The sequence below is a fragment of the Hemitrygon akajei genome, chromosome 30 (assembly GCF_048418815.1).
Source record: "Hemitrygon akajei chromosome 30, sHemAka1.3, whole genome shotgun sequence".
Taxonomy (NCBI): Eukaryota; Metazoa; Chordata; class Chondrichthyes; order Myliobatiformes; family Dasyatidae; genus Hemitrygon; species Hemitrygon akajei.
Window position 1 is genome coordinate 30339606 of NC_133153.1, and position 22575 is coordinate 30362180.

The 22575-nt window shown below is 47.8% G+C and overlaps 1 pseudogene; it reads left to right on the forward strand.

The window, feature by feature from the left end:
• The window catches only part of LOC140718919 (UDP-glucuronosyltransferase 2C1 pseudogene), a 33837-nt pseudogene extending 19088 nt beyond the window's left edge, over nucleotides 1-14749 (forward strand).
• Nucleotides 14750-22575: the final 7826 nt, after the last annotated feature.

Genomic DNA, 22575 nt, shown 5'->3' on the forward strand with positions numbered 1-22575 from the left:
TTTGCATCTGAGCTCTGGTGAGGGGGTTACACTTGACCAAGCTCCCATGTGTGGGACTTTGTCAAAGGTCTTGCTAAAGTCATGTAGACACTGCCTTGTATTCATCAGGTTTCCTAGTAAGTTCCTCGGAAAAACTATAAAATTGGTTAGACGTGACCTACCATGAAGAAAGCCATGCTGACTATACCTAAGCAAGCCCTGTCTATCCAATTACTTACATATCCAGTCCATTACTAAACCTTCCTATAACTTACCCAATCCTGATGTCAATCTCACCAGTTTACAACTTCCTGGATTAATTGTGCAGCCTTTCTTAAACAACAGAACTACACTAGCGATCTTCCAATCTTCCAGCACCTCACCTATGGCTAAGGACGTTTTAAATACCTGGGGCCCCTGCAATTTCAGCACTAGTCTCCTACAGGGCCCTGGGGGTTTATCCACCCTAATTTGTTTTCAAGACAGCAAATACCTCCTCATGGTGAGATTCTTTGCACCCTTTTCAAAGCCTCCACATCCTTCCTGTAATGGGGCAATAGATCGGCATGTAATACTGCAAATATGGCCTACCGAAGTTTCATATAGCTGCAACATAACTGCATGCTTTCCTTTCCAATCTTTCCACTGCTATCGCCATTTTCAGGGATCCCTCTGGCCATGACTATGCCTAAGTATTCTGCCATTTACTGTATACTTTCCTCTTATATTTGACCTCCAAAACACCTCATGTTTGTCCAGATTAAATTCCTGCCATTTCTCTGCCTGTGTTTCTAATTGGTCAAAATCCTGCTGACTTATTGCCAGCTAGCCACAACACCACCGATTTTTTTTGTATCATCTGAACATTTACTCACCCACATTTTGTTTTTTTTTAAATATATTTTTATTGAAGGAATGACACAATACAGAATACATAATGGATTACATTTTCCTCAATTTTGCTTTTATATCTTATCCCTAAACAAACGTCCCCTCACCCGCCCTTCCCGAACATGCCATGGGAGCTAATGTATTTACTGTACAACAATTCACAAATACAAGTATGGACTTTTCCAGCCATACACCCACGCTACTTCAAGATGAAGGCCCATACACATCAACATGTCAGATAATCCAAAATACACTCATATTACAATTCTTCAACCACCCTGTGAGGTAAACCATACGCGCATTAAAGGGAGGCAACTTTCCAAGTACAATCAAATGCCCTCAACTAGTAGGTAATTCCTTAAGACTCCCAAAATATGACAAGAAAGGTCCCCATTTCGAATAGAACTTCTTCACAGACCTCCTCAGAGTGAATTTAATCTTTTCTAATTTCAGAAAAAACATTACGTCCTCTTAACCAAGCAGCAGCAGATGGGGGAGTGGCAGATTTCCAGACCAGCAAGATTCTCCTACGGGCCAATAGCGATGTAAATGTAATGATATCCGACACCACATAAGCTATGTGGGCAAGGTCTCAGAGTCCCAAAACCTCACTGATAATTTTAAGGGTTATTAAGCGCACTCCCCAAAGAGGTTGTGACATAGGTGGAATGGCCCTTCCTAGCTTTATTCATTATTACTGGGCATTGAACATTTAAAAGTTACTATTTTGGCTCCACCAGCCAGATATAAACTGGTGTCTGCTTGAGACACGGTCTTGCCACTCCTCATCTCCCAGCTTTAGTGTATTCTTCCTTGCCATTGAAATCCTCTCAATTCACATCTAACCCGGTCGTGCTCTCCACCCTCAAAATTTTTAATCAATTTTGCTGCCACTATAAGTTCACATCAACTTCAGTTTTGGTTCCCATTCATAGAAACCATCTACTTCTTCCCTCCACACTCAATTCAGTTTTTAGACAATGGGGTTTGAATGGTCTTATGCACATTAAGGATTTGTACACTGATAACATATTTGATAGTTTTGATAACCTGTGCAGTAAATATGGTCTTCAGCATAATCATTTTTTTAAATACATGCAGATTCGCCACTTTGTCAAGGGAAACATTTCCCTCTTTTCCTGATCTACCACCTGTTATGCTGTGGGGAAAACCCACTCATAGCTTTAATAATAAAGGGCTGATCTCTGTACTATACTCTCAGCTGATGTCTTTGGGAGTTCAAGATCTAAGCAAAACTAAGACTAGATGGGAGGATGACCTTGGTATGGATCTGGCGGAGGAATATTGGGCAAAAGCATTGAATAGGGTTCTTTCCTCATCGTCATGTGCCAGACTGGGGCTCATACAATTTAAAGTTTTACACAGGGTACATTTAAGTACTGTAAAGCCAGGCTTGCTGACTTATATCCCGGGACAGACGCTGGTTATGACAGGTGTTCCTTCTCTCTGGCTGGTTTAGTGCATGCATTTTGGTCTTGCCCACGGCTTGATGGCTATTGGGCACTGGTTTTTAAGTTTACTCGAGGGGTCAAATTATATCTTATACTTCACATGCCAATAAAGAATGTAGGAAGGAAATGCAAGTGTTGTTGTAATCTATTTTGGACCTGGAGAGGCAATATTCTGAGGCACCCACTGCGGAAATATATAAAAGCCGGGTTGATTTGCAAGCGAAGTTTAATCTTCCATCTGCAAACCTATCAGAACAATTAATTCTTAAGGCACGTGGCCTCTATTATGAATATGGTGACAAGGCGAGCCGGCTTATGGCTCATCATCTGAAGTGTCAAGCAGCATCACGAGTTATTCACCAGATATGAGACACGCACCAAAATTTGACAAGCAATCCAAAAGAGATTAATAACATCTTTGCAACTGTTTATTCCTCTCTGTATACCTCAGAGTTTCCTCAGATATAACAAATATGGAACATTTTTTTAGATAATTTGGAAATACCAATTCTTGAACCAAAGGAGGTGAAGAATTTAGATCGGGCTCTTGGGCTGGAAGAGATTAATAATGCCGTTACAGCTATGCAGAGTGTAAGTCCCCAGGTCCTGATGGTTATCCGATAGAATTAAAAAGAAATTTAAGGATAAGCTCATACCGGTCCTTCTAGAAGTGTTTCAGGAATCTTTGGAGAAAGGTTCCTTACCTGCTGCTCTTTCACAGGCATCTATTTCACTTCTTCTTAAAAAGGACAAGGACCCGACTCAATGTGGATCATATCGCCCCATCTCACTTTTGAACGTGGATGTGAAAATTTTAGTTAAAGTGCTTGCGTACCGTTTAGAATGCCCCCTTCCCAAGATAATTTCAGATGATCAAACAGGTTTTATTAAAAACCGCCATTCTTTTTTTTAACGTCGATTAGCTGATGTGGTTTATTCACCCAGTGACTCTCTGAGTCCGGAGGTTGTTATCTCCTTGGACACGGAGAAGGCGTTTGATAGAGTGGAGTGGGTATACTTGTTTAGTGTTTTGGAGAAATTTGGATTTGGCAGAACATTTGTAGCCTGGGTTAGGCTATTATATCACTCACCTTTAGCGTGTACACAGACAAATTATTTTCGATCTGACTATTTCCCATTAACACCTGGCACTCGCCAAGGCTGCCCATTGTCCCCTCTTCTTTTTGCAATTGCAATTGAGCCTTTTTCTATTGCACTTAAGTCAACTACATTATTTCAAGGTGTTAGGAGAGGGGACATGGAACACCGTGTATCCCTAAATGCTGATGACCTCTTATTTTATGTTAGCGACCCTGTAAGTAGCAGTCCTGCTATTGTGTCATTATTAGGTCAATTTGGAGCCTTGTCTGGCTATAAACTGAACTTTCAAAAAAGCAAGTGCTTTCCCTTTAATAACTTGGCCCTACAGATCTGACAGGAATCATTGTCTTGTAGCGATGTGCTACACACAGTGCCGAAATAACGACACGCAGTCGGTAAGTCATTTTGAGACTAGTTTATTCAAACATCGCGGCGCTGGCATTTAAATCCCTAGTGCCCGCCCTTTCCGGGCGGAAATGACGTCAGAGGTGCATTACCAAAGTCTCCCACCGTGCGCTGGCTATTTGTGAGCCGGTTCGCCTGCGCAGAAAGTGGGTCACCACATAACCCCCCCCACCCCAGAACCGGCGATACACCCCCCAGTGTCCACAGTCTGGATCAGCCTCTGTTTGGGAGGTCTGCCTCTGCGCCATGGTGCCTGAACCTCGACTGGCTGCGCCAAGTCGACATGGGCTGATTTGAGTCAGTCCACTGTGAAAACCTCCTCTCTCCCCCCAATGTCCAGAACGTACGTGGACCCGTTGTTGTTGATCACCTTGAACGGCCCCTCGTACGGCCACTGTAGCGGTGCCCGGTGTTCACCGCTTCGTACAAACACAAACTTACAGTTCTTTGGGTACATGGGTTGGGGTCCGTCCGTGCTGTGAAGTCAGTACAGGTGCCAGGTTGCCCAGCCTTTCGTGTAGTCTGTCCAGGACTGCTGCGGGTTCTTCCTCTTGCCCCCTTGGGGCTGGTATGAACTCTCCCAGGACGGCCAGGGGTACGCCGTACACCAACTCGGCCGTCGAGGCGTGCAGATCCTCTTTGGGTGCTGTGCGAATTCCAAGCTGGACCCAGGGAAGCTCGTCCACCCAGTTAGGTCCTCTCAGGTGGGCCATGAGAGCCAACTTCAGGTGACGGTGGAAGCGTTCCACCAGTCCGTTCGACTGTGGGTGGTAGGCAGTAGTGTGGTGTAGCTGTGTTCCCAACAGGCTGGCCACAGCTGACCACAGGCTGGAGGTGAACTGGGCGCCTCTGTCGGAGGTAATGTGGGACGGTACCCCGAAGCGTGCTATCCAGGTTGCAATCAGTGCTCGGGCGCAGGAATCGGCAGATGTGTCGGTGAGCGGGACCGTCTCTGGCCACCTCGTGAACCAGTCTACCATAGTTAGGAGGTACCGCGCTCCTCGGGACACTGGTAGGGGGCCCATGATATCCACATGAATGTGGTCAAACCTCCGGTGGGTGGGTTCGAACTGCTGTGGCAGGGCTTTAGTGTGCCGCTGCACCTTGGCTGTTTGGCACTGTGTGCACGTTCTGGCCCATTCACTGACCTGCTTGCGAAGTCCGTGCCACGCAAACTTGCTGGAGACCAGCCAGACGGTTGTCCTGATAGATGGGTGTGCCAAACCGTGTATGGAGTTGAAAACTCGCCGACTCCAGGCTGACGGGACGATGGGGCGAGGTTGGCCGGTAGCCACGTCGCACAGGAGGGTCCTCTCACCTGGGCCTACGAGAAAGTCCTGCAGCTGCATACCCGAGACTGCGGTCCTGTAGCTGGGCATCTCGTCGTCTGCCTGCTGCGCCTCCGCCAGTGCTGCATAGTCCACCCCCAGGGACAGGGCCTGGACAGCTGGTCTGGAGAGTGCGTCCGCCACGACGTTGTCCTTTCCCGAGACATGCTGGATGTCCGTCATGTACTCGGAGATGTAGGACAGATGTCGCCGCTGGCGAGCCGACCAGGGATCGGACACCTTCGTGAACGCGAAGGTCAATGGTTTGTGGTCCGTGAACGCGGTGAACGGCCTGCCTTCTAAGAAGTACCTGAAATGCCGGATTGCCAAATACAGTGCCAACAGCTCCCGGTCGAAAGCACTATACTTGAGTTCAGGTGGTCATAGGTGCTTGCTGAAGAACGCCGGGGTTGCCAGCGCCCCTCAATGAGCTGCTCCAGCACCCCACCGACTGCTGTGTTGGTTGCATCCACCGTAAGTGCGGTTGGAACGTCCGTTCTGGGGTGCACTAGCATCGTGGCATCTGCCAAGGCTTCCTTGGCTTTAACGAAAGCGGCCGCAGCCTCCTCGTCCCTCGTAATGTCCTTGCCTTTACCCGACATCAGGGTGTACAAAGGGCGCATGATACGGGCTGCTGAGGGGAGGAAACAGTAGTAGAAGTTCACCATACCAATGAACTCCTGTAGGCCTTTGACCGTGTTGGGCCGGGCAAAGTGGCGGATCGCGTCTACCTTGGCGGGCAGAGGTGTTGCCCCGTCTTTGGTAATCCTGTGGCCCAGGAAGTCGATGGTATCGAGACCGAATTGGCATTTGGCTAGGTTGATCATGAGGCCGAAATCACTCAGGCGGGAGTAGAGCTGGCGGAGGTGGGACAGATGCTCCTGGTGACTACTGCTAGCTATAAGAATGTCGTCCAAATAGATGAATGCAAAGTCCAGGTCGCGTCCCACTGCATCCATTAGCCGCTGGAACGTCTGTGTGGCATTCTTCAGGCCGAACGGCATTCGGAGGAACTCGAATAGGCCGAACGGGATGATGAGTGCTGTTTTGGGGATGTCTTCAGGGTGCACCGGGATTTGATGGTATCCCCGGACAAGGTCTACTTTGGAAAATATTCTTGCCCCGTGTAGGTTTGCTGCAAAGTCTTGTATGTGCGGCACCGGGTAGCGGTCTGGAGTTGTAGCCTCGTTCAGTCTGCGGTAGTCGCCACATGGTCTCCAACCCCCAGCTGCTTTGGGCACCCTGTGCAGGAGGGAGGCCCATGGGCTGTCAGACCTCCGTATGATCCCCAATTCCTCCATCCTCTTGAACTCCTCCTTCGCCAGGCGGAGCTTTTCCAGGGGAAGCCTTCATGCGCGGGTGTGGAGGGGTGGTCCCTGGGTCGGGATGTGGTGCTGTACCCCGTGTCTGGGCATGGCTGCCGTGAACTGCGGTGCTAGAATCGATGGAAAGTCCACCAGGATTCTGGTGAATGCGTTGTCCGACAGCGTGATGGAGTCTAGGTGTGGGGCCGGCAACTTGGCTTCACCCAGGGAGAACGTCTGGAAAGTCTCAGCATGTACTAGTCTTTTCCCTTGCAAGTCGACCAGCAGGCTGTGAGCTCGCAAGAAGTCCACCCCCAGGAGTGGTTGGGCCATGGCAGCCAGTGTGAAGTCCCACGTGAACCAGCTGGCGCCGAACTGCAGCTGCACTGTGCGGGTGCTGTAGGTCCGTATCGTGCTGCTGTATGCGGCCCTCAGGGTGGGTCCTGGCTTCCTGCTGCAGGTGTCATACCCCGTCGGGGGCAAGATGCTGACTTCCGCTCTGGTGTCAACCAAGAAGCGGCGTCCCGACTATTTGTCCCAGATAGTCATTAGTGGCAGCTGACCCTGGCCCTGGCCCTGGCCCTTGCAGGGCAGGCAACAATGGTGGGCTTTTGTGCCCCACCGCTGGTGGTAGAAACACCACTGTTCACTGGCCTCCTCACTCCTGCCTCTGTGTTGTGTGCGCCCCCCTGCCGGGCCTGGTCTAGTCTGCTGTTGGGTGCGTGGCCTGGTAATCTGACCGACGGATGCCACGCTCTCCCTCTTGGCTTTCCACAGCACGTCTGCCCGGGCCGCCACCTTCCAGGGGTCGCTGAAATCTGTGTCGGCCAGCAGCAGATGTATGTCCTCAGGCAGTTGCTCTAGGAACGCTTGCTCGAACATGAGGCAGGGCTTGTGTCCGTCAGCCAGGGCCAGCATCTCGTTCATCAGTGCTGACGGCAGTCTGTCTCCCAAACCGTCCAGGTGAAGCAGGCGGGCACCCCGCTCACGCCGCGAGAGGCCAAAGGTCCCAATGAGCAGCACTTTGAATGCTTCATATTTGCCTTCTTCCGGGGGCGACTGTATGAAATCCGCAACCTGGGCGGCTGTCTCCTGGTCAAGGGCGCTCACCACGTGATAGTAACGCGTGGAATCAGAGGATATCTGCCGAATCTGGAACTGGGCTTCTGCTTGGCTAAACCACACGCGTAGTCGCAGCGTCCAGAAAATCAGCAGTTTTAGCGAAACTGCGTGAACAGATGAAGAGTCGGTCATCTTTGGTCCAAATCCTGTTTGGACCGTCGGGGTCACCAATGTAGCGATGTGCTACACACAGCGCTGAAATAACGACAGACAGTCAGTAAGTCGTTTCGAGACTAGTTTATTCAAACTTTGCAGCGCTGTCATTTAATCCCTAGTGCCCACCCTCTCTGAGCGGAAATGACGTCAGAGGTGGATTACCGCACGCTAGCTATTTGTGACCCGGTTCGCCTGCGCAGAAAGTGGGTCGCCACAGTCTTTTCCTTTATCTCAAGATGGTTTTGTATACCTGGGAATACACGTTACTTGCTCTTTTACACCTCTGTTTGAAGCTAACTACAGGCCTCAGGTTAGTCAAATGAAGGCTGATTTTGAGAGATGGCGCAGTTTACCCCTTACTATAGCTGGGAGAATTCAATCAGTGAGAATGACTATACTTCCCAGATTTCTTTATTTGTTCCAGTGCTTGTCAGTTTTCTTATCTGAGTTATTTTTCAAATCAGTCGACCAAGCTATAACCGCTATTTGGGAAAATAAGGTCCCAAGGGTTAATAAGCGCATTCTTAAAATTACTCACACACATTTTTGATCAAATCATTTATGTCTATCACAAATAAGGTATGTCCCAGTACTGCTCCATATGTAAAGCCACTGGTCAGAGAACTCCAGTCATAAAATTACCCCCTCTCTTCTAAGATCAAGCTAAATTTGAATCCAATCTAACAGTTCTTCACGGATCCAAAAATTGCATACCACTGATGTAAAGATCAACATCCTATAAGCAGAATCAGAATCAGGTTTAATATCACCAGCATATGTCATGACATTTGTTAATAGTCTGAATAGCCTATAATTCCCTCATTTGTCCCTATTGCCTTTTCTAACCTCTGGTCCTCTGGAAGCTGGCCTTGACTGAAGAGAATGCAAGTACCTATGCCAAACCCAATCGATCTCCTCTCTTACCTCTCTCAATAACATGTGGTTATGGCACACATCAACCATAGCCTACCAGTCAACCTCGACGCTTTGCAATTCACCTACCGGAGCAACAGGTCAACGGCAGATGCCATCTCTCTGGCACTGCATTCCTCCTTAGAACACCTGGAGAATAAAGATGTATATGTAAGGCTCCTTTTCATTGACTACAGCTCTGCCTTTAATACCATCATTCCAAATAAACTGATTCCTAAGCTCCGGAACCTGGGTCTTAGCACTCAGATCTGCAGCTGTATCTTCAACTTCCTCACAGACAGGACTCAGGCTGTAAAAATAGGGGACAAGCTCTCCTCTACAATCACTCTGAGCACCGGTGCCCCACAAGGCGGTGTACTCAGCCCCCTGCTGTACTCACTGTACACCCATGATTGTGTAGCCAAGTTTCCATCAAACTCAATATATAAGTTTGTTGATGACACCACAATTGTAGGCCATATCTTGGGTAATGATGAGTCTGAGTACACAGAGGAAATTAAGAACCCGATGGCATGGTGCAAAGACAATAACCTATCCCTCAACGTCAGCAAGACAAAGGAATTGGTTGTTGACTTCAGAAGGAGTAGCGGACCGCACGAGCCCATCTACATCGGTGGTGCACAGGTGGAACAGGTTAGAAGCTTTAAGTTCCTGGGTGTGAATATCACAAATGACCTGACTTGGTCTAACCAAGCAGAGTCCATTGCCAAGAAGGCCCACCAGCGCCTTTACTTCCTGAGAAAGCTGAAGAAATTTGGCCCGTCCCCTAAAACCCTCACTAATTTTTATAGATGCACTGTAGAAAGCATTTTTCTAGGGTGTATCACAACCTGGTATGGAAGTTGTCCTGTCCAAGACCGGAAGAAGCTGCAAAAGATAGTGAACATAGCCCAGCACATCACACAAACCAATCTTCCATCCTTGGACTCACTTTACACCGCACGCTGTCGGAGCAGTGCTGCCAGGATAATCAAGGACACGACCCACCCAGCCAACACACTTTTTGTCCCTCTTCCCTCCAGGAGAAGGTTCAGAAGCTTGAAGATTCGTACAGCCAGATTTGGGAACAGCTTCTTTCCAACTGTGATAAGACTGCTGAATGGATCCTGACCCGGATCTGGGCCGTACCTTCCAAATATCCGGACCTAACTTGCACTACCTTACTTTCCCTTTTCTATTTTCTAATCATGATTTATAATTTAAATTTTTTATTTTATTTACCTGAATTTGTACTTCAGGGAGCACGAAGCGCAGAATCAAATATTGCTGTGATGATAGTACACTCTAGTATCAATTGTTTGGTGACAATAAAGTAACCTTGGATAGATCCCTTCAGGCCCTGGGGACTTAACACCTTAATGATTTTCGAGAGCTGAACATATACTGCTTATTGATATTGATATGTCCCGAAATTATCAGCATACTTATTTCTGTCTTTTTGTCCCCTATGTCATTCTCTGCAGTGAATACCAATGCAAAGTATTTTAGTGCTTCGCCCACCTACTTTGAACCAAGCATAAATTACTTTCTTTGTCATTGAGTGATTCTACCCTTCCCCTATTCACCTTCTTCCTTCAAATGTATGTATAAAATGCCTGTCATTCTCATAATTAATCCTTTTTGTCTGAATTTCCAACAGTTCTCATCATCCAGGGTTCTTGCACTTTGCCATCCATAAGACATAGGAGCAGAATTAGGCATTCGGCCCTACGATTCTGCTGCTCCATTCGATCACAAATGATATATTATCATTCTCAACCCATTCTCCTGCCTTCTCCCTGGAATCTATGACACCCTTACTGATCAAGAACCTATCAACTTCTGCTTTAAGTATACCCAATGACTTGGCCTCCACAGCCATCTGCCTCAGCATTACATCCTTGCATTTATACTCTAGTCATTTGCATCTGCCTTCCTTACCACTGACTCAAACTGCAAGTTAGTCTTTAGGGATTCCTGCATTGGGGGTGTTGTTTAACAGTTCAACATAGAGCTACGGATGTTTTCCAATCTGCTACACCAAATTGCTACACTTTCCCCTGCCTTGGTAAAGCAGCCAACATAATAATGAAAAACTCCACCCTCTCGTCCTCCCCATCCCATCAGGCAGAAGAAACAAAAGCTTGAAAGCACATTCCACCAGGCTTCAAGACTGCTTCTATCCTGTAATAGTAAGATTGCTGAACAATCCCTTAGTACAATAAGGGACCTCACAATATACCTCACTATGACCTTGCACCTTTTGGTCTACCTGCATGGCATTTTCTCTGTAACTGTAGCACTTCATTCCTTAGTGCACTGTGGTAATGAATTGAACTACACTCAGTGGCCACTTTATTTGGTACCTCCTGTACCTAAAGAGTGATCACTAAGTGTATGATTGTAGTCTTCTGTTGCTGTAACCCATCCACTTCAAGCTTCGATCTTTTGTGCATACAGAGATGCTCTTCTGCACAGCACTGTTGTAACATTTGAATTACTGTTACCTTTCTATAAGCTTGAACCAGTCTGGCCATTCTCCTCTGACCTCTCTCATTAACAAGTCCACAGAACAGCAGCACACTGTTTTTCTTTTGTTTTTCATACCAATCTCTATAATCTCTAGACCAGAAATTTCCAGCCTTTTTTATGCCATGGACCCCTACCATTAACAGTGGGGTTTGTGGACCCCAGGTTGGGAAACCCTGCTCTAGACTGTTGTATGTGAGAATTCCAAGAGATTGAACTGAATCGAATTGACTTTATTTCTTACATCCTTTTCATACATGAGGAGTAAAAATCTTTACATTACATCTCTGTCTAAATGTGCAATGTGCAATCATAGTAATTTATAATAATTTATAATAAATAGAACATTGTAATATAGAGTGCACTCAAATCAGAGTGAGTCCATCAGTCTGATGGCCTGGTGGAAGAAGCTGTCCCGGAGCCTGTTGGTCCTAACTTTTATGCTGTGGTACCATTTCCCAGATGGAAACACCTGGAATAGATTGTGGCTGGGGCGACTCAGGTCCCCAATGATCTTACAGGCCCTTTTTACACACCTGTCCTTGTAAATGTCCTGAATTATTGTAAGTTCACAACTACAGATGTGCTGGGCTGTCTGCACCACTCTCTGCAGAGCCCTGTGATTAAGGGAGGTACAGTTCCCATACCAGGCAGTGATACAGCCAGTCAGGAAGCTCTCAATTGGGCCTCTGTAGAAAATTCTTAAGATTTGGGGGCCCATACCAAACTTCCTCAACTGTCTGAGGTGAAAGAGGCACTGTTGTGCCTTTTTCACCATACAGCTGGCGTGTACAGCCATGTGAGGTCCTCGGTGATGTGGATGCCGAGGAACTTGAAGCTGTTTACCCTCTCAACCCCAGATCCATTGATGTCAATAGGGGTTAGCCCGTCTCCATTCCTCCTCCACAACCAGCTCCTTTGTTTTTGCAACATTGAGGGAGAGGTTGTTTTCTTGACACCACTGTGTCAGAGAGATGACTTCTTCCCTGTAGGCCACCTCATTACTGTTTGAGGTAAGGCCAATCAATGTAGTGCCATCGGCAAATTTAATTAGCAGATTGGAGCTGTGGATGGCGATACAATCATGGGTATACAAGGAGTAAAGGAGGGGACTCAGTACGCAGCCCTGTGGGGCTCCTGTATTGAGAGTCAGAGGGTTGGAGGTGAGGGAGCCCACTCTTACAACTTGCTGGCGATCTGACACAGGAAGTCCAGGATGCAGCTGCACAAGGCAGGGTCAAGGCCGAGGTCTCGGAACTTCTAGTTGAGCCTGGATGGAACTATGGTGTTGAATGCCGAATTGTAGTCCAAGAACAGCATTCTCACATAAGCATCCTTCTTCTCTCAGATGTGCAGTTTTAGAGATATTCAAACTACACTGTCTCAAACCAACATTCATTCTATGGTCAAACTCACGTAGGTTACATGTTTGGTTTGAATGATGTGAGCTTCATAACCATGTCTGTATGTGTTTATGTATCGAGCTGCTGCCACATGATTGGCTAATTAGATATTTGGATTAATGAGCAGGTGTACCTATTAAACTGGCCACGGAGTATACAGTATGTGACAATAATATACTTCTTTTTCTCCCCCAATGTTTTAATAGGATCTGAATACAATATCTCAGTATGGAGGGATCTGGTTGGAAAAGCAGAGGATCTGCTGTTTTTTTACTTAGTACCATCATTGTCGCATCTTGTCCCATTACTCAGGCAGCCAATGTATTGGTTGTGCCCATTGGAGGAAGTCACTGGATTAATATGCGACATCTGCTGGAAGAACTGAAACTTCGCGGACACAACCTCACTGTGCTTTATTATGCAGGAACTGGATTTATTACAGAAAGTCCTGACCTATATCAATCTGTTGTCATTCAACTACAAGCAAATGTTGAAATAATTGATATAGTGGGAATCATTCTTAGAAACACATTGCAGATTGGGCAGAATGGCTGGACCTTCATGGACTATGTTAAGTCCCAATTTGAAGTACAGAATTTTGCAATGAACTGTTTAAAAATGCTTGATTTTGGCATTGCTAGTATTTTTGAGAACAAAGCTTTGCTAAACCAACTTCAAAAAGCAAATTTTGACCTGGTGCTTACAGATCCTGTCTTTTCTATTGGTCCCATGCTTGCACATTACTTAAAACTTCCCCTGGTGTATGATGTTCGATGGCTAGAGACTGGTGATGCTCATTTTCTCTTTGCCCCATCACCCCTTTCTTATGTCCCAATCTCTAACTCTCACCTGACAGACAAAATGCCCTTTCTTCAAAGAACACAAAACTTCATCCAAAGTCTAATTCATTTATCCATTTTAGAACTTTCTGTTTACCCCAGGTTCAATGAACTCTGTCATCGCTATCTGGGACCAGACACAGATATCAAAACAATTCTGCTGAGGGCTGATGTGTGGCTGATGAGAGTCGATTTTGTACTTGAATTCCCAAGACCCACCATGCCAAATATTGTCTACATTGGAGGCTTCCAGTGTAAACCAGCCCGACCACTAATAGCAGAGTTTGAAGAGTTTGTTCAAAGCTCAGGAAAGCATGGACTTATTGTGCTGTCATTAGGATCCCTTGTCAGTTACTTGCCAAAGCAGACAACTATGCAAATAGCCAATGCTTTTGCTCAAGTACCCCAGAAGGTTATTTGGAAATATGATGGAAAAATCCCTCTCAATGTAGGTAATAATACTCTACTGACAAAATGGATCCCTCAGAATGACCTTCTGGGTCACTCCAACACACGAGTCTTTATTTCTCATGGTGGTATCAATGGCATTTATGAGGCCATCTACCATGGGGTGCCAGTGATTGGCATGCCTCTATTTTTAGACCAGTTTGACAATGTAGTTAAACTTGAATCCCGAGGTGCAGCAAAGATGCTTAATGTTGCAACCATGCATTCAACAGATCTACTGCAGGCACTTAATGAGGTGATAAATGGCACATTTTACCGGGACAACATGAAGAAACTCTCTGCCCTCCACCGGGACCAACCAGAGTCGCCAATGGAGCGAGCTGTTTTCTGGATTGAGTATGTTGCCCGACACAAAGGAGCAGGCCATTTGCGCTCTGAATCCTACCGACTGCCCTGGTATGCTTACTATTGTGTGGATGTGATGGTCTTTCTGTTGATCATGTTCTTCATGGTCACTGTGCTGGTGATTGTAGCATTGAAGAAACTTTGTCGTATTGCATGTAGAAGAAAGCAGAAAACTGAATGAGGTTACAGTTTTGTGTTGAAAGATTTTCTTTTCAGTCCTTTGAAATTAAATGGTGGAAGTTATTTTTGTATTTATTCCTTGCCCGACAAAATCAATTTAACAAAGGGAAAAAAGAGATGCAATATCTCAAATGTGCCTAGACTGCATGGGAAAACTTTAAATTCTCAAATAAAATTATAAAGTAACAGACATGCTTAGCTACTGTTATTCTAAGTTTAGTAACATTGCTCACACAAATCCTAAAGGTTTACAATTGCTGGCAGGGAATCAGAATCAGGTTTAATATCACTGGCATATATTGTGAAATTTGTTAACGTTATGGCAGCAGTTCAATGCAATACATGATAAATAAATATAGAGAAAAGAAATTGAATTACAGTATATATGTGTGTCTATTAAATTGTAAAGTAAAAATAAATAGTGCAAAAAAAACTGAAATAATAAAGTAGTGAGGTAGTGTTCATGAATTCAGTGTCTTTAGAAATCAGATGGCAGAGGGAAAGAAGCTGTTCCTGAACTGCTAAGGTTTCTGTACCTCCTTCCCAACTGTAACAATGGGAAGAGAGCATGCCCTGGGTGGTGGGGATCCTTAATGATGGAAACTGACTTCCTAATGCACTGCTCCTTGAAGATGTCTTGGATCTTACGGAAACTGGTACCCATGATGGAGCTAACTGATTTTACTAGTTTCTGTAACTTACTTTGACCTTGTGCAGTCGCTGCTCCACACCAGACGGTGATGCAGCCAGTCAGAATGCTCTCCACGGTACATTTGCAGAAGCCCTCTTTCCAACTTTTATTCCTTTTCCTCATTTGATTTCATTCTGACAATCACAGTTCTTGAAGGTCAAAATCAGAAACAGATTTAAAAGAAAATGTTTCAAATGTTGGAACCCTAAAATGCAACTTGAGAATATCTAAATACACTGTATATTAGTCAGCATATGAAAGGGGTAGATGGGGGTCATCATTTGGATTACAAAATTTAAGACTAATTGTGAAAGGTGAAATGTTTAAGAGTAACCCTGAGGGGAACTTCTTCACTCAGATTGTGGTGAGAATGTGATTTCAACTTTTAAGATAAGTTTGGATACATACATGGAGGGCTGTGATGCAGGTGCAGGTCAGTGGGTTGAGGCAGAATAATAGTTTTGCAAGGACTAGATGGGCTAAAGGGCCTGTTTGTGTTCTATGGCTCCATTGTTATGAAGAATTAGAATCAGAATCAGGTTTAATATCTGTAGTACTCTCCTCCTGCTTTTTCAGGCAGCTCCCTTACCAAGACTTGATCATCTGTGTCATGGTCCAGTCCGTAAAGTCTGCATTCCGGTTCACAGTCCGGTCCGTGGACTCTGGACTCCGGGTGTTCCGGCTGTCCCTTATTTCACTTGGGCTTAATCATAGGCACCTGATGCTCATCTTGGGGCTGGGAATATAAGTGGCCCTGGGTTTGAGTGTAGTTGCTGGTTTGTCTTGTTGGTATCCTGTCCTTGCCGCTATCCTATGGTGGGATCTGTCCCTTCCTGTCCTTGCCTCTGTTGGGTAAGTCAGGCCGTCTTTGACGTTACCCTGAGGCTGGACTGTTCCCTTCCTTCCCTCTGAAGCCCTGCCGGCAACCTTGCCTGCGTCCTCAGCTGTATCGCCGTCAAGTTCAGCCACTGCAGTGAGACCGGAGCCTTGCCACGCCAACAGAAGTAACTATCTATCGTTAAGTTTGGAACTGTCTCTTTGTGTTCCTGTGTTTAGTGTCCGTGTATGAGTTCCATCCCTATGTCCTGTCCCCAAGGAGGGGTCCTGACTCTGTGTGAAGCCCTGGCCCTATGTCCTGTCCCTAAGGAGGGGTCCTGACTCTGTGTAAAGCCCCTGCCCTACATCCTGTTCCCAAGGAGGGGTCCCGGTGCTGTGTTCTGTACTCCTGTGCTCCAGTCCAAGGCTCAGTGTTCCAGTCCGTGTCCAAGGCTCTGAGGAGATTCAAGTCCATGTGCAACTCGTAGCCTAGGCCCTGAGTCCTGGTCTCGTCCAGGGCTAGTGTCCATGTCCAGCTACTGATGCACCATCAATAACTCTCGGAGACGGGAGGCGAGATATAGGCTTTTATTGGCTGGAAGAAAGAACAAGCAGCAATTGACCACCACACTGCATCCTGGAAACTGAGGCCGGGGCGGTGTCTCCAATCGCCTTTATACCGGGGTCCATGGGAGGAGCCACAGGAGCAGTCAGCAGGGGGCGTGTCCAGACAGGTATATGTAGTTCACCACATTCACCCCCCCCCTTTGTTTTAAAAGAGAGTCCCCATGTGGTGAAGTTTCTTACAGGTATATTTACAGGTTAAGTCTATCAGGTGGTCGAATCTGTCGCTGCGATCTACGTAGCACCGGCTGTGATTGCACAGATGCCGGTGGTGGTGATTGCACAGGTGCCGGTGGTGGTGATTGCACAGGTGCCGGTGGTGATTGCACAGGTGCCGGTGGTGGTGATTGCACAGGTGCCGGTGGTGATTGCACAGATGCCGGTGGTGATTGCACAGGTGCCGGTGGTGATTGCACCGGTGCCGGAGGTTGTGCTGGTTCCGGCTTGACTGGAGGTGTCAGCCCACTAGGCGTCAGTGATCCCTCATGCGTGTGCGAGACGCCCGGTATAGGAGTGTCGTGAGGAGTCTGTGTAGGACTCGGTGTGCGCGGTGTCACCTCGGGTACAGGGTTCATAGTTACCGTGGAGTGTTCGGGGTAGTGATCTGCTGCTCCTGCGGGCGCCAGGTCGCGGACGGAGACCGTGTCCTCCCGCCCATCAGGTAAGACCACGTAGGCATACTGGGGGTTCGCATGTAGAAGGTGAACCCTCTCAACCAGCGGGGAGTATTTATTGCTCCTCACATGTTTCCAGAGCAGCATTGGCCCTGGGGATGTCAGCCAAGCTGGTAGGGTGGTCCCAGTGGCAGACTTCCTGGGAAAAGAGAATAGGCGCTCATGAGGGGTGGCATTGGTGGACATACATAACAGGGAGCGGATAGAGTGGAGTGCCTCGGGGAGGACCTCCTGCCATTGAGAGACCGGCAACCCTTTTGACTTAAGGGCTAAAAGTGTGGCCTTCCACACTGTGGCATTCTCCCTCTCCACCTGTCCATTTCCCCGGGGATTATAGCTCGTGGTCCTACTAGTAGCAATGCCCTTAGCCAGCAGGTACTGGCGCAGCTCGTCACTCATAAAGGAGGACCCTCTATCACAGTGGATATAGCAGGGATATCCGAACAGAGTAAAGAGCTGGCGCAGGGCTTTTATGACGGACGTGGCAGTGGTGTCGGGGCAGGGGATGGCAAAGGGGAACCACGAGTACTCGTCGATAATGTTGAGGAAGTAGACATTGTGGTCGGTGGAGGGAAGGGGGCCTTTAAAGTCAACACTCAGTCACTGGAAGGGGCGGGTGGCCTTGATAAGTTGCGCCTTTTCAGGATTGTAGAAGTGCGGTTTGCACTCAGTGCAGACTTGGCAGTCCCTGGTCATCGTCCTGATGTCCTCCAGGGAGTAAGGCAGGTTCCGGGCTTTCACGAAGTGGTAAAATCGGGTGACCCCCGGATGGCAAAGATGTGCATGGAGGGCGTATAGCTGGTTGAGCTGTGCGCTGGCGCACGCTCCCCGGGATAGGGCATCAGGGGGCTCATTGAGCCTTCCAGGCCGGTACAGGATATCATAGTTGTAGGTGGAGAGTTCTATTCTCCACTGCAAAATTTTATCATTTTTGATTTTGCCCCGCTGTTGGTTGCTGAACATGAACGCAACTGAGCGCTGGTCGGTCAGCAAGGTGAACCTTTTGCCGGCGAGATCGTGCCTCCAGTGCCTAATAGCTTCCACTATGGCCTGGGCTTCTTTCTCCACTGCGGAGTGCCAAACTTCAGAGCCTTGAAGGGTACGAGAAAAGAATGCTACTGGCCTGCCTGCCCGATTGAGGGTAGCAGCCAGCGTGAACTCGGAGGCGTCACTCTCTACTTGGAAGGGAATGGTCTCGTCCACCGCATGCATCGTTGCTTTGGCAATGTCCCCTTCAATGCAGCTGAAGGCCGCGCGGGCCTCGGCAGAGAGGGGAAAAGTGGTAGACTTGACCAGGGGGCAGGCCTTGTCTGCGTAATGGGGGACCCATTGGGCGTAATAGGAAAAGAAGCCCAGGCACCGTCTGAGGGCTCTGAGGGTGGTGGGAAGAGGGAGTTCTAACAGGGGGCACATACGGTCGAGATCAGGGCCAATGACCCCATTCTCCACGACATACCCAAGGACAGCGAGTCGGGTGGTTCTGAACACACATTTGTCCCTGTTATAAGTAAGGTTCAGGGCTTTGGCCACTTGGAAAAATCATTGGAGGTTGGCGTTGTGATCCGGCCAGTTGTGACCACAGATGGTGATATTATCCAGATGGGGAAATGTGGCCTTCAGTTGGCACTGGTCCACCATCCGGTCCATTTCCCTCTGGAAGACAGAGACACCATTTGTGACACCGAAGGGGTCGTGCAGGAAGTGATAGAAGGCGGTGTAGGGGCGGTCCTCTGGGCGGATGGGGAGCTGGTGATAAGCGGATTTTAGATCTATTGTCGAGAACACCTTGTACTGAGCTATCTGGTTGACCATATCCGCGATGCGGGGTAGGGGGTACGTGTCAAGCTGTGTGAACCTATTGATGGTCAGGCTATAGTCCACAACCATCCTATTTTTCTGCCCGGTCCAAACAACGACCACCTGGGCCCTCCAAGGACTTGTGCTTGGCTCAATGATCCCCTCCCTGAGCAGCCGCTGCACCTCCGACTGAATGAAGGCCCTGTCCCCTGCGCTGTACCTCCTGCTTTTAGTTGCCACAGGTTTACAGTCGGGGGTCAGGTTGGCGAACAGCGGTGGGGGAGAGATCTTGAGGGTGGAGAGGCTGCAAGTGGTGTCAGTAGCGCAGCTGTCGGCATGGTGCTGGGTGGGATGTGTGTGTGTGTGGTCAGTAGCGGGGTATATGACGAAGTCCCACAAAACTGAGGATTCCTGACAATGAGTGATGGGAGGGGCCCGTCATATGCCATAGTCACACTTTCGAGGTGGCTCTGGAAGTCCAGCCCCAATAGCACAGGCACGCACAGTTGAGGCATGACCAGTAGCGTAAAGTTCCGATATTCTGTGCCCTGCACCACCAATGTCGCTACACAACCCACCCAGATGTCTGTGGAATACGACCCAGAAGCCAAGGTGACCCTCTGGCTTACCGGCCATGTCACGAGTCCTTGTCCAGGTTCCTAGTTCTTAGTTCCTCATCCAGGTCCCACTTTCCTATTCTAGTCTTGTCCACGGCCTGTATCTTGTCCAGCGTAATTTCTTCCCCACTTCCCTTGCTTTCCTGATACACCTAGTCCTCTCCCTAGTACTTCAGTGTCTGTGCCTTGCATTTGGGTCCATTCCCAACGCCCACCTTATGACAATCTGCATGTGTGAGGATTGCCCTATCTCAGCCTGACTCCTTCTGATTAACAACATACTGCTGCTCTTCTACACAATCCCTCAACATTGTAAACTGATTACGAAGGGCCTTCACATAGAATGTAGCACAGTGACCAGGTTCATTTCCCAAAACCAGATCAAGTACAGCCTCTCCTCTTGTAGGCTTATCTACATATCGTGCCAGGAGACCTTCCTGAACACACCTAACAAACTCCATCCCATCTAAACCACTTGCTCTAGGAAGATACCAATCAATATTGGGGAAATTAAAATCTCCCATCACGACAACCCTGTTATTATTGCACCATTCCAGATTCTGTCTCCCTATCTGCTCCTCGATGTCCCTGTTACTATTGGATGGTCTATAAAAAACACCCAGTAGGGTTATTGACCCTGTCCTGTTTCTAATTTCCACCCACAGAAACTCCGTAGACAATCCTTCCATGAGTTCCTCCTTTTCTGCAGCCATGACACTATTTCTGATCAGCAGTGCCACGCCCCCACCTCTTTTGCCTCCCTCCCTGTCCTTTCTGAAACATTTAAAGCCTGGCACTCTAAATAACCATTCCTGCCCCTGATCCATCGAAGTCTCTGTAATGGCGACAACATCATAGCTCCAAGTACTGATCCATGCTCTAAGCTCAACCGTATTGTTCATGATGCTTCTTGCATTAAAATAGACACATCTGAAACCATCATTCGAGCGAATTCCTTCCCTATCACCTGCCTATCCTCCCTCTTGCACTGTCTCCAGGCTTTCTGTATTTGTGAGCTAACCTCAGTCTCTTCAGTTCAGTTCCCACTCCCCAGCAATTCTAGTTTAAACTCTCCCCAATAACCTTAGCAAACCTCTCTGCCAGGATATTGGTTCCCCTGGGATTCAAGTGCAACCCATCCTTATTGTACAGGTCACGCCTGCCCCAAAAGAGGTCCCAATGATCCAGAAATCTGAATCCCTGCCCCCTGCTCTAATCCCTCAGCCACACATTTATCCTCCATTTCATTCTGTTCCTATTCTCACTGTCACATGGCACAGGCAGTATTCCTGAGATTACTACCTTTGAGGTCCTGCTTCTCAACTTCCTTCCTAATTCCCTGTAATCTGTTTTCAGGACCTCCTCCCTTTTCCTACCTATGTTGTTGGTACCAAACCTCTGGCGGTTCACCTTCCCACTTCAAAATATCGTGGACATGATCAGAAACATTCCAGACCCTGGCACCTGGGAGGCAAACTACCATTTATGTTTCTTTCCTGCATCCACAGAATCGCCTGTCTGACCCCCTAACTATAGAGTCCCCTATTACTCCTACCTTCTTCCTTTCCCTACCCTTCTGAGCCACAGGGCCAGACTCTGTGCCAAAGGTGTGGCCACTGTTGATTCCCCCGGGTAGGCCATCCCACCTCACCCCAACAGTACTCAAACAGGAGCACCTATTGTTAAGGGAGACAGCCACAGGGTTACTCTCTAGTATCGGACTCTTGCCCTTTATCTGTCTCTCGAGGTCCCAGTGTGACTACTTGCCTAAAGCTCCTCTCTATCACCTCCTCACTTACTCGACCAGACGAAGGTCATTGAGCTGCATCTCCAGTTCCCTAAAGTGGTCCCTAAGGAGTTGCAGCTCGATGCACCTGGCGCAGATGTGGCCGTCAGGGAGTTGGGATTCTCCTGGACTTCCCATATCTTACACCCAGTACAGAATAACGGCCTCACTGACATACTTCATGTTTCTATTCCTCACAAGTAACTTATCCCGTTATCGCCAAAGCCCTACCACTCTGCCTCAGATCACTCCATTGACAATCACTCCATTAGGCAGTGTCTCCATTTTATGCCTGAATCTTCCTTGCTATCTGTTGTAATGTGAGTATTATTAAAAGTAAGTTAATACTAATCGGGGAGCTGTTGGTAGCAAGAGGTGGGATCGGGGGTTGGCGGGGTCTTTACTTCCGCTGTTATGACCGCAGCTCCCTCCTTTGTGAGAATCACAAGAGCCCTAGTGGAGGGGGGGGGTCAGTAGACCCAGGAAATGGGAAAGCGACGTGCTGGATGCCTCGTTCCCCCCGGAGATGCAAAATAACGCGACATTGGTCATTGTTTCTTGGAGACACCTTTGTGGATTGGGGACTGGGCTACATGCACACCCTCGGGCAATGTGGGCTGGAGATTGCATCACCCCACCCTGATTGACATCTACAACCCTGCAAGTCAAGATAAAAGAGGGGCTGCAGGGGGCAGTCCCCTAGCGACGCACCAGAAGGAGACACCATCACTCATCACTCCCGTGATAACGGGAAGCTATTCGAAAGCCACGTGCATTCCATTTTCCCCTGGCCTGGGGAACGGGTGGCTGATAACACCGAAAAGGACTTCGAACTAACAACGGGGAACCAACGTTCCCGATTCAACGGTTTTGCGTCCTAAACGACTGGGCAGGTTTCTTTTCTCACAAAACCTCTCTCTCTCTCTCTCTCCAACCAGTGAAAACCCAGCAATCCCCAAAGGCTAAAGCCTGCATGAACTTGAGAGACTTTTATATTTCCATCGGACAATATTTTTACCCCTAGACAAAATGATAGAGCTACTTCTTATTGATGATTATTACTATACCCGCGCTTTAGATTGAGTATTGACGACGTATATTATCTGAATGTTTGTATTAACCTTACTTTTGTGCCC